We start from the raw sequence: 13,568 nt of genomic DNA on the forward strand, positions 1-13,568 counted from the left end.
TTTTATCCCCATTTAGAATTTTAGAAAGATACCCTATCGATCTTCCATATCCACTGAATTTGAGAAGGGTAGATAAACACAATATCCTTCTTATTGCTGGATGACCCTCATATAGTAATAAACTACATAGTGCATATTTCACATAATTTGTCAGCCTACTGTGTTTTCCTTTAACTCCTACAATGTAAATAACTAAATTTTCATGCTCAATTTTTTAAATGTAATTAACTTAGGTTTTTGGTTCTCAACTGCTACTACAGCCTTTGGTGTTATGTATTTTATATAAAATTTTAAGGAATCATTTTTTTGTAGCATAGTACTCAATAGTAATATTTCTTCAGAAAAAGAAATATTTTCAATGTTATTTTCTCCTTTGTGACAAAGTGATTTATGGGACTGAATAAAAAAGTGGTGAGTATGCACCATGAGTAAATTCCTTTGAAAATGTCATGAGAGCAATCCACCCAGAAAAGAACACAAAAATGTTATATGTAATTGCAAGGTATCCTTGGATCCTGAACCTTAAATTGTACTATTGTTTATTCTATACTTTTTGTTTATAACAGCCATTATTACAATTCTTGCTTTTAAAATCATGCATTCTCAGCAGTCCATCTAACATTTTACCTTCCCCATAAAAACATTCATTGTTTTTGTCTCTCTAATTAATATGATTTTTTTTTTTACCCTCAAGATCCAAACCACATTTAGTTTTTATTACCTGTGTTTACCTATGGGTTTTTCTAACCTCCTGGTGGAATCTAAAATTCTATGAATTTAAGCATGATACCTTATTTATCTTTTGTAACTTTCTGCAGAAGCCAATATGGTAGTAAAAGTACAGGAAGAATAAATAACAATAATTGTTTCATAAACATTTATTATAATTTTCAGGGCTACTACATTGCAAAACAACAGCAGGCACCATGTTCAATAAAGTCTATAAATTTATTTCTTACTACATGTCCAAAATCTCTAAGCTAAAATCTTTTGGGCCAGATGTGTTTCAGAATTGTATAAACATTTTAAAAAGATGATCTAGAATAAAACTTCATAATGAAACACGTTAATATTTATACAGCAAAATGTATGAACACAGCCTATAAAATGTAAGTTTGGGCCTGGTTCTGCTGTCAAATGAAGTCAGGTCAAATGAACTCTCATTGACAAATAACTACAGCAAAACTTTTTTTAGCAAGTGTTTTTGTGTATTGAAATTGTGAATGAGGAAGAACAAATACTGTGACGATGTCAATGCTACCTAGAGCAATCTACACATTCAATGCAATCCCCATCAAAATACCATCCACTTTTTTCAAAGAAATGGAACAAATAACCCTAAAATTTGTATGGAACCAGAAAAGACCCCGCATAGCCAGAGGAATGTTGAAAAAGAAAAGCAAAACCGGTGGCATCACAATTCCGGACTTCCAGCTCTCTTATAAAGCTGTCATCATCAAGACTGTATGGTACTGGTACAAAAACAGACACATCGATCAGTGGAACAGAATAGCCCAGAAATGGACCCAATGTCCAATGGAAAAAAGACAGTCTCTTCAACAAATGATGTTGGGAAAATTGGACAGCCACATGCAGAAGAATGAAACTGGCCCATTTCCCTACACCACACAGAAAAATAGACTCCAAATGGTTGAAAGACCTCAATGTGAGACAAGAGTCCATCAACATCCTAAAGGAGAACACAGGCAGCAACCTCTTCGACCTCAGCTGCAGCAACTTCTTCCTAGAAACATCACCAAAGGTAAGGGAAGCAAGGGCAAAAAGAACTATTGGGACTTCATCAAGATAAAAAGCTTTTGCACAGCAAAAGAAACAGTCAACAAAACCAAAAGACAAGTGACAGAATGGGAGAAGATATTTGCAAATGACATATCAGATAAAGGGCTAGTATCCAAAATCTATAAAGAACTTCTTAAACTCAACACCCAAAGAATAAATGATCCAATCAAGAAATGGGCAGAAGACATGAGCAGACATTTTTCCAAAGAAGACATCCAAATGGCCAACAGACACATGAAAAAGTGCTCAAAATTGCTGGACATCAGGGAAATCCAAATCAAAACCTCAATGATATATCACCTCACACCAGTCAGAATGGCTAAAATTAACAAGTCAGGAAATGACGGATGTTGGCGGGGATGCAGAGAAAGGGGAACCCTCCTACACTGTTGGTGATAATGCAAGCTGGTGCAGCCACTCTGGAAAACAGTATGGAGGTTCCTCAGAAAGTTGAAAATAGAGCTGCCCTATGACCCAGCAATTGCACTACAGGGTATTTACCCCAAAGATACAAATGTAGGGATCCAAAGAGGTATGTGCACCCTGATGTTTATAGCAGCAATGTCCACAATAGCCAAACTGTGGAAAGAGCCAAGATGTCCATCGAGAGATGAATGGATAAAGAAGGTGTGGTATATATATACAATGGAATATTATGCAGCCATCAAAAGGAATGAGATCTTGCCATTTGCAACAATGTGGATGGAACTGGAGGGTATTATGTTGAGCGAAATAAGTCAATCAGAGAAAGACATGTATCATATGACCTCACTGGTATGAGGAACTCTTAATCTCAGGAAACAAACTGAGGGTTACTGGAGTGGTGGTGAGTGGGAGGGATGGGGTGGCTGGGTGATAGACATTGGGGAGGGTATGTGCTATGGTGAGCGCTGTGAATTGCGCAAGACTGTTGAATCACAGATCTGTACCTCTGAAACAAATAATGCAATATATGTTAAGAAAAAAAAAAAGATAGCAGGAGGGGAAGAATGAGGGGGGGAATCAGAGGAGGAGATGATGAACCATGAGAGACTATGGACTCTGAAAAACAAACTGAGGGTTCTAGAGGGGAGGGGGATGGGAGGATGGGTTAGCCTGGTGATGGGTATTAAAGAGGGCACGTTCTGCATGGAGCACTGGGTGTTATGCACAAACAATGAATCATGGAACACTACATCAAAAACTATTGATGTAATGTATGGTGATTAACGTAACATAATAAAAAAAAAGAAAAAGAAATTGTGAATGAGGAATTGTGAACCTCTCTCAGTCCTTGGCTTTATCTAGTCAGTCTGGATTCCTTAATTCATGTTGCAGGGTAACCTCAAGCTTTGTCCTGAATTATTCCTCTGAAAATGTCATTCCTTGTTGGTCCCTTTTAACTTCTTATGATACCTGAAGGTCAAAACTGGTGTACTATGGCCACTAGACTGCACTAGGGAGCAGAGGCTCCTCAGACAATGTAGAGCTGGTGTGGAGGGAAATCAGGCACTAGGTTGATGTGTAATAGTCGCCTCTTCAGGAAATTTTTGCTTGAAGAACAAAGCATCATCATATTTTATCCTGTCAGTAAGCAGTTTGGTGTTTATTTTTCAGATAGTTTTCTATACATAGTAATATCAAATGGATGAAATTATTTTAATCCAAATGACATAATAGCTTGCTTTTTTCACAAAATTCTATATTTTAGATATCTTTTCACATCTGTAATATAAACAGCTAGCTCACTCTTTAAAATGTCACAGAGTATTTCATTGTAAGTGTGTATCACAATTATCCTATTCAGAGACTTTGGGCTATTTTCTGTTTCACAAATAATGTAGTAATAAATATCCACCTAGAGGTATTGCTACATGTTTCTAGAGTTTAGTATTTTCTTTAAGATTTTATTTATTTATTTGTTTGAGAGAGAGAGAGCATGCAAGTGCATAAGCAGGGAGAGAGAGAAACAAGCTCCCTGCTGAGCAAGGAGCCCCATGCTGGACTCGATCCCAGGACCCTGGGATCATGACCCTGGCTGAAGACAGACACTTAACCAACTGGGCCACCCAGGTGCCCCTAGAGTTTAGTTTTGGTTTTTGGTTTTTGGTTTTTTGAGAACTGGTTTCTAGAAATGGAATTGTTGGGCCAAGTAATGTATACTTTAAATAGATAATACCAAATTGACTTCTAATTCTCAAATGGTCATTATTCATTGTTTTATCAACCTGATTGCTAGAATGACCATTATTATTTTTATCAGTAATAATTATTGTGCATTGAACATTTTTCATACATCTGTAGACTGTATTTTATGAATTGTCTTCATATTTTTTCATTTTTGTCTTTTTTCTTAGTGGTTTGTAAGAATATTTTACATATTAGTAATGACATTCTTTTGACTTAACATGTGTTACAGTTTCCCAATTTGTCCTTTGACTTTTTTGTCTTAAAGAATAAGTTTAGAAATTTATTTATGTAGTAAAATTGACGAAATTTGGTTTTGAATTCCAGATTTCATGTCAACATTAGAAAATTTAGCACTCCAAGATTATAAAATACATACCTCCATCTTCCCATGCTTTTAATTTTTTTCCTTAAAAAAACTTAAATTTTTGACCCCCTGAATTTTTTTGTATAAGCCAGTAGTCCAAGAATCATTTATTGAGTACTTCATCTGAAAATGAAATCTTAATGCCTAACTCTTTTTTTAAAAAAAGACTGGAAGTAAGTCCTACTATTTCCAAGAAAGAACCTTTTCTTACTATTACAAGACAAAATAAATAAACTCTTTCAGCACTACCTATTATTTTTGGTAAGTTGTGAGTCTTTGCTCATGTATCTAAAAAATGGGAATGGAAACATGATGAGCATAAAACATTCAACATGGCTACAACAAATAAGTTGAAATCTTAAATGAACAAAGCTCTGCAAATATCATTTGCTATGATTGATTTTTAACACAGGGACCTTAAAATACAGTAGAATCTTAATTATATTTTGCAACATAATGAGGCATGACAATGAAAATCTTTTTTACAATACAGTGTTTTTCTCACTGCACAGTACTTAAAGAGTTTCAAATTTAAACTACATATTTTCTTTTATAAAAGGATATGTGTTCCAAATTGCTGATGTTTCCTATGATAAGTGTCACAGTGATATGTTACATTTAGCAGAAGAGACACTTCATCTGCATTTTCAAGCTAAAGGCAAAGTTTTCGTTAGAAAAATGAAGTAACTCCCTTTTGCTAGACATCCCTTTGTGATGTAAAGAGCATTTTGAAAAACAGATATCTGCAGGGAATTAGGTTGTTATTTGATTTTGTTGTGAAGGCATTATAAGTACATTATAGAAAAAAGAAGTTTCAAAACTACATAAACACTTGGAAATAAAATTTTCTAAGTTCTTAAAAAAATCTTCCAAAGGGTTTCAGTGCTTAGGTTCTGAATATATTTAATAATAATAGTGGCATTTATGTAACATTTATTAATAAGTAATAAGTTTATTACATAAACTTGCCTTTGTGTATTACATGAAGCACAAAAAGGTTAAATCACTTGTGTAGACAAATAGAAAATAAATGGCAGGGCTGAGATTGGAACCAAGAGAAATTTCTCTCTCATTCATTATGTTACATCTTATCCATTATCTATTGTCTCTTTGTCCTAATTATTTGTAATGAAAACTGATTTACATCAGGGAGGGAAGAAATTTGCTAGCTGAATTTCAGAGGAAAAGAAACTTTGCATAATAGGTAGGTGGGATTGAAAAATTAATACAACACTAAGTAATAAGCCCGGCAAATAAAGTCCATTCATTGTCCATGGTTTCTGGATGACTACCTTCCACCTTCCTCTTAGCCTTCAAACACTCTCCCACCCTCACTTTCAACTGGTGACCTTGATTCCTAATTTTCTGAGAACACTTTCTGAAAATGCTACCACCACATATACTCATGTAGCATCCAGCCTATAATCCACTTTTATTCCTGTTACTAGAGATTTGCAATGCTCTTCAAGGCCAGCCCTCTCTCCCCTTGTGCCCCAGGCCCAGTGTTCTACTGTTGACTCAAGAGCAGGCCCCAGCGATTTTCCCCCTCTCTACTTAAATCATAATTTCCCCCCTCTCTGGTGGATTATTCCCATCAGCATGTAAACATGCCATTATTTCTCCCATCTTAAAATAAAGCCAAAATACTTCTGTTGGTTTTACTTATTCTTCAACTGCCTACTATTTCTCTACTCCTTTTGCAGCCATATTCTTCTGATGAGTTTTCTTCCATTCTTCCTTAAACCTATCCAATCTGTCTTTTGTCTCTGCCACTCATTCCACCAAAACTTCTCTTGTCAAAGTTACCACATGGCAAAAATCTGATGGGCAATTCTCAGTCCCATCTTAACTTGCATTTGACAGTTGATTGTTCCAGCTTCCTGGAAATACTTTTCTTCTCTTGGCTTTCAGGACACCACACTCCTTGATCTTTCCCTACTGGCTCCTGTTCAGTGTCCTCTTCTCCTTTAGCTTTTAATACAGAAGGCCCAGTGCTCAGTATGTGGACCTTTTCCCTTCTGTTTTATGTACTTACTTCCTTGGAGATATAATCTAGTCTCATTGCTTTAGGGAAATCATCCTGATTGCTCTCAAATTTCTATCTTTAGCTCAGACTTCTCCCCTGAATCCCAGACTTATATATCCAACTACTGACTTGATAACTTCATAAATGACTACTCAACATCTCAACTAACAAGTCCAAAAGTTAGCTCCTATTCTGCATTTTAATGACCTGTTCAACTGTTCTTATGCATAATAAACTACTGCTTTACTCAGGGGGAGCCAGAGTCTTTAAGCTGGGAAGTGACATGGTCAGCTTTGTTTTTGAGAAAGTTAACTCTAAAAGCAATAAAGAAGATGAGCAGAAGATGATGCTAGGGAGCCAGTTTTAAGATTATTTAAAATACTATTTGATCTAGATTAGGGGCCTTCAGTCCTCTGCTGAGGAAAAACTACTTTTCATTCCCTAAAGCAGTGAAGTTAAAGTGTAGAAGACATATATGTATTTGCCCCTACCAAGAATGCTCCCTTCTCCAGGGAGAATCCTAAAAAATGTGAGAGGACAGGGAGGGAGGATGGAGACTCTCTTTTTGTGTTTTTATAATATACCAGGTACCATAGTAGACACATGGTACTGTATTCATTATCCCCTTTAATTCTCAGGAGTTGCTGGAGGAGTTATTACCATTTCTTTCTGCAAATGTAAGAATTGAGATAGCTAGGGAAAGTAACTTGCCTGAGGTCACGCAGCCAGTTAGTAGTGGAGTTGGTAAACAAACCCAGTTCTTCCAGACTCCGAAGACTAAACTGCTTTTACTAAGCCACATCATTTAGCACTGTGTTTGAAGTAAAACATGGTAATAGCAATTGACTAAGAGATTTATCATAAAAGGCTTAAAAATCTGATAATAGTACAGTCTTATATATTTATAAGGGATTCTAGGCCTAAATAATGAGTAGGAAAATGCTTATTAATTAGCCATATAATTCTAGTTTTTTACAAAGCTAGTTTCAGGTGAAGTCAGAGTGACTCTGGAGAATTATAACAGAATGTTAAGTCACGTGATATGCTAAAGCAGAAGTTTGAACAAAATAATGAAGTTGAACCTTTATAAATTCAGGAGTGCAATACTCAAAAGAAAAAATAAACTCGTAGATATGAGGGAAAGAACCATTTATATGTTTAAAAAGTCATAATCTTGTATCAGAGTATCACAATGATTTAAGCACCCTTGTTGGCATATAGTTTTGTAGTTTTTTTCATATTTTTGTAGATATCTTAACTATTCTTTTTCTCAGTATTATGTGAAATCTTCTTAAAGTAACATAATTGTGTGGGTTTTTAAATTTTGTATGTAATTTCTTCTCTAAATGCCTACGTGTTAGCTTAAATACATATTTGAAAGTATCATATATATATATATATATATTATATATAATATAATTTGGTGTTTTAAAACTTAAAAGATATGTAGATAATTAGGAGAGAGGTCAGAAGAGATCCAGAGGCATTATTTTCTTTATAAAAAGAGCCAGTAAGGGGCGCCTGGGTGGCTCAGTTGGTTAAGCGACTGCCTTCGGCTCAGGTCATGATCCTGGAGTCCCTGGATCGAGTCCCGCATCGGGCTCCCTGCTCGGCAGGGAGTCTGCTTCTCCCTCTGACCCTCCCCCCTCTCATGTGCTCTCTCTCATTCTCTCTCAAATAAATAAATAAAATCTTTAAAAAAAAATAAAAGAGCCAGTAAGACTAGCCTTAGGAAGAAGCAACTGATCCAGTCAGAAAGAAATTAAAAGGAAATGAAGAGAAGAAAGAAGAGGAAAAGATTGTGAATGGTGACATCAAGGACTTAAAATGTTAAATATTAGCATGTCACCTGTAAGATTCTGTAAACTACTTCATTCCTCCTTTAGAATATATCTAGAATCTGACCTCTTATCACCATGATTATTCTTCTTTGGATTTACTATGATAGCATCTTAACTATTCTTTTCCACCCTTGTGCTCCTAGAGTCTATACTCAAACTAGAAGCCAAAATGATGCCTGTTAAAATATAAGCCAGATTATGTCACTCCTCTGCTCAAAACTCTGCAATGGCACTATACTTCCTTCAGAGAAAGTCAAAGTCCTTTCAGTGGTCTCCAAGGCCCTCTTGAGTCTTGTCCTGTTACACTCTGACCTTCCTTTCCACTACCATTCCCTCTGGCTCAGTCAGCTCTAACCTTACCAGTGTAACCAAATCCAAGTTCATATGCCAGATGTGCAACAAAGCCAATCACTTATCCATGGAGTATGCAGCAAGAAAAGGTTTACTGAAGAAGCAGCCAAACAAGGAGACAGAAGTCTGGCTCAAATCTTTCTCCCCAAAGGGGGAGATTCAGTGATATTTAATGACAAACAGAAAAGGATCTGGGTATAGAAGAGAGGAACTATGTGACTTCAAAGTCAGATAAAGGAGGAGAGGAGAGGAAGATGGTGGAGAAGTATGGGACCCTAGTTTCATCTGGTCCCTGGAATTCAGCTAGATAGCTAGCAAATCATTCTGAATACCTGCAAACTCAACCAGAGATTTAAAAAAAGAAAAGCTTCAATTCTACAAATAGAAAAGCAACCACTTTTTGCAAGCTAATTTCTTATTTTATTAACTCTTTTTTAAAGTCTTTTTTAATTTTCATTTTTACATTTACATTATATATATATTTCATTTTTGGTTTCCTTTCATTGTATTCAATTTTATTTTTGTATAAGTTTTTCTTTCTTTACAATTTTGGAATCTAGTTTCTTCTAAAAAACAAACCAAAATACATCCACGATCTAGTTTAATGTTCTGTTCATCTGTTTAATTTTGTTCTCTTTTTTGTTTTTGTTTTTTTTTTTTTCTGTTTCTTTTTCAGTTTCTGATCTCTTCTGATTTGTTTAGTACATATTTTTCTGGGGTTGTTGTTGCTATTTTTGTATTTTATTCTCTCATTCACCTATTCTTCTCTGGACAGAATAAGATGGAAGAACTCACCCCATAAAAGAGAACAGGAGGCACTACTAACTGCTATGGACTTAATCAATATGAATATAAGTAAGGTGTCAGAAGTAGAATTCAGAATAATGATTATAAAGATACTAGCTGGGCTTGAAAAAAGCATAGAAGACACTAGGGAATACTTTTCTAGAGAAATAAAAGAACTAAAATTTAATCAGGTTGCAATAAAAAAGGCTATTACAGAGGTGAAATAAAAAATGGAGGCTCTGCTAGAATAAATGAGGCAGAAGAGAGAGTCAGTGATATAGAAGACAAAATGATAGAGAATAAAGAAACTGAGAAAAAAAGAGATAACTACTGAATCATGAGGGGGAGAATTCAAGAGATATGTGATACCATAAAGCAAAACAATATTAAAATAATTGGGGTTTCAGGGAAAGAGGAAGGGGGGGCAGAAGGAAGCAGGCATTCAAGTCCAGGAGGCACAGAGAACCCCCCTCCAAAATCAATAAAAATAGCTCAACAACTCAACAAATAATAATGAAGCTTGAAAACATCAGAGACAAAGAGAAAATCCTGAAAGGAGCTCAGGACACAAAGCCCTTAACCTACAAGAGTAGAAACATAAGGCTGGCAGCAGACCTATCCACAGAGACCTGGAAGGCCAGAAAGAACTGGCATAATATATTCAGGGTGCTAAATGATAAAAATATGTAACCAAGAATACTTTATCCAGCAAGCTTGTCCTTCAGAATAGAAGGAGAGATAAAGAGTTCCTAGCACAAACAGAAACTAAAAGAATTTGTGATTACTAAACCAGCCCTGAAAAAAATATTAAAGAGGATCTTTTAACTGAGCAGAGAGCCCAAAAGTAACAGGACCAGAAAGGAACAGAGACAATATACAGAAACAGTGACTTTACAGGTAATACAATGGCACTAAATTCATATCTTTCAATAGTTACTCTAAAAGTAAATGGGCTAAATGCTCCAATCAAAAGACACAGGGTATCAGATTGGATTAAAAAAGGAAGACCCATCAATATGCTGTCTATAAGAGACTCATTATAGACCCAAAGACCCCTCCAGATTGAAAGACAGGGGGTGGAGAACAATTTATCATGCTAATGGACATCCAAAGAAAGCTGGGGTAGCAATCCTTATATGAGACAAATTAAATTTTAAATCAAAGAGTATAATAAGAGATGCAGAAGGACACTATATCATAATAAAAGGGTCTATCCAACAAGATCTAACATTATAAATATTTATGTCCCTAACTTGGGAGCAGCCAGTTATATAAACCAATTAACAAAATTAAAGAAATAATACTACTAGGGGACTTTAACACCCTACTCACAACAATGGACAGATCATCTAAGCAGATCAACCAGGAAACAAGGACTTTGAATGACACACTGGACTAGATGGACTTCACAGATATATGCAGAGTATTCCATCCTAAAGAAACAGAATAGACATTCTTCGCCAGTGCACATGGAATATTCCCCAGAATTGATCTCATACTGGGTCACAAATCAGGTCTCAACTGGTACCAAACTATTGGGATTATTCCTTGCATATTTTCAGACCACAATACTTTGAAACTTGAACTCAATCACAAGAGGATATTTGGAAGGAACTCAAATAGTTGGAGGTTAAAGAGCATCCTACTAAAGAATGAATGGGTCAACCAGGAAATTAAAGAATTTAAAAAAATCATGGAAACAGATGAATACACAACTGTTCAGAACCTTTGGGATGCAGCAAAGGCAGTCCTAAGAGGGAAGTAAATAACAATACAAGCCTCTCTCAAAAAATGAGAAAATCTCAAATATACAAGTTAACCTTACACCTAAAGGAGCTAGAGAAAGCAGAAAACAAAGACTAAACTGAGCAGGAGAAGAAAAATAATAAAGATTGGAGCAGAAATCAGTGAAGTAGAAACCAAAAGAACAATAGAACAGATCAATGAAACTAGAAGCTACTTCTTTGAAAGAATTAAGATCGATAACCCCCTAGCTGGACTTTTCAAAAAGAAAGATAAAGGACCCAAATTAATAAAATCATGAATTAAAGAGGAGAGATCATAACCAACACCAAAAATATACAATTATAAGAACATATTATGAGCAATTATATGCCAACAAATTAGGCAATCTGGAAGAAATGGAGCATTCCTAGAAACATATAAACCATCAAAACAGAAACAGGAAGAAATAGTAAACTTGAACAGACCCCTAACCAGCAAAGAAATTGAATCGGTAATCAAAAATATCCCAACAAACAAGAATACAGGGCCAGATGGCCTCCCAGTGGAATTCTGCCAAACATTTGAAGAAGAATCAATACCTATTCTTCTGAAGCTGTTTCAAAAAATAGAAAAGGAAGGAAAACTTCCAAACTCATTCTATGAGGCCAGCATTACCTTGATCACAAAACCAGACAAATACCCCACCAAAAAGGAGAATTAGAGACCAATATCCCTGATGAACATGGATGGAAAAATTCTCACCAATAGGATCCAACAGTACATAAAAAGGATTACTCACCAAGACCAAGTGGGATTTATTCCTGGCCTGCAAGGTTGGTTCAACATCCGAAATCAATCAACGTGATACAATACATTAATAAAAGAAAGAACAAGAACCATATGATCCTCTCAGTAGATGCAGAAAAAGCATTTGACAAAATATAGCATCCTTTCTTGATTAAAATTCACCACAGTGTAGGGATAGAGGGAACATACCTCAATATCATAAAATCCATATATGAAAAGGCCACAGTGAATATCATTCTGAACAGGGAAAAACAGAGCTTTTCCCCTATGGTCAGGAACATGACAGGGATATCCACAATCACCACTGTTGTTCAATATAGTACTAGAAGTCCTAGCCTCAGCAATCAGACAACAAAAAGAAAAGGCATCCAAATCAGCAAAGAAGAAGTCAAACTCTCACTCTTTGCAGATGATATGATACTTTATGTGGAAAACCCAAAAGACTCCACCCCAAAACTGCTAGAACTCATGTAGGAATTTAGCAACACGGCAGGATATAAAATCAATGCACAGAAATCAACTGCATTTCTTTACACTAAAAATGAGACAGAAGAAAGAGAAATTAAGGAGTCGATCCTATTTACAATTGCACCAAAAACCATAAGATACCTAGGAACAAACCTAACCAAACACTCATGAAAGAAATTGAGGAAGACACAAAGAGATGGAAAAACATTCCATGCTCATGGATTGGAAGAACAAATATTATGAAAATGTCTATGCTACCCAGAGCAATCTACACATTCAGTGCAATCCTTACCAAAATACCACTGACATTTTTCACAGAGCTGGAACAAATAATCCTAAAATTTGTATGGCACCAGAAAAGACCCCAAGTAGCCAAAGTAATGTTGAAAAAGAAAACCAAAGCTGGGGGCATCAGAATGCCTGACTTTAAGCTATATTACTAAGCTGTGATCATCATGACAGTATGGTACTGGCACAAAAACAGACACATAGATCAGTGGAACAGAATAGAGACCCAAGAAATGGACCTCAACTCTATGGTCAACTAATCTTTGACAAATCAGAAAAGAATATACAATGGAAAAAAGACAGTCTCTTCAACAAATGGTGTTGGGAAAATTGGACAGCCACATGCAGAAGAATGAAACTAGGCCATTATCTTACACCATACACAAAGATAACCTCAAAACAGATGAAAAACCTAAATGTGAGACAGGAATCCATCAAAATCTTAGAGGAGAACACAGGCAGCAACCCCTTTGACCCTGCTCGCAGCAACTTCTTCCTAGATACATCCACTAAAGCAAGAGAAACAAAAGCAAAAATGAACTATTGGGACGTCATCAAGATAAAAACTTTTGCAGAGCAAAGGAAACAGTCAATAAAACTAAAAGGCAACCTACAAAATGGGAGAAGATATTTGCAAATGTCTTATGAGATATAATGCTAGTATCCAAAATCTTCTAGAACTCATCAAACTCAACATCCAAAAAACAAAAAATCCAGTCAAGTAATGGGCAGAAGACATGAACAGACATCTCTGCAAAGAAGACATACAAATGGCCCACAGATACATGAAAAAATGTTCCACATCACTCGACATCAGAGAAATATAAATCAAAACCACAATAAGATACCATCTCACACCAGGCAGAATGTCTAAAATTAACAACTCAGAAAGCAACAAATGTTGGCCAGCATGCAGAGAAAGGGGAACCCTCTTACACTGCTG

General features: G+C 35.8%; 1 protein-coding gene across 1 annotated transcript in view; it reads left to right on the top strand.

The window, feature by feature from the left end:
* The window catches only part of PGR (progesterone receptor), a 112,561-nt gene that overhangs the window by 16,357 nt on the left and 82,636 nt on the right, over nt 1-13,568 (top strand). The gene's annotated exons all lie outside the window — the stretch shown is intronic.

Source organism: Mirounga leonina, unplaced genomic scaffold (assembly GCF_011800145.1).
Source record: "Mirounga leonina isolate KUSES-001 unplaced genomic scaffold, KU_Mleo_1.0 Mir_153, whole genome shotgun sequence".
NCBI lineage: Eukaryota > Metazoa > Chordata > Mammalia > Carnivora > Phocidae > Mirounga > Mirounga leonina.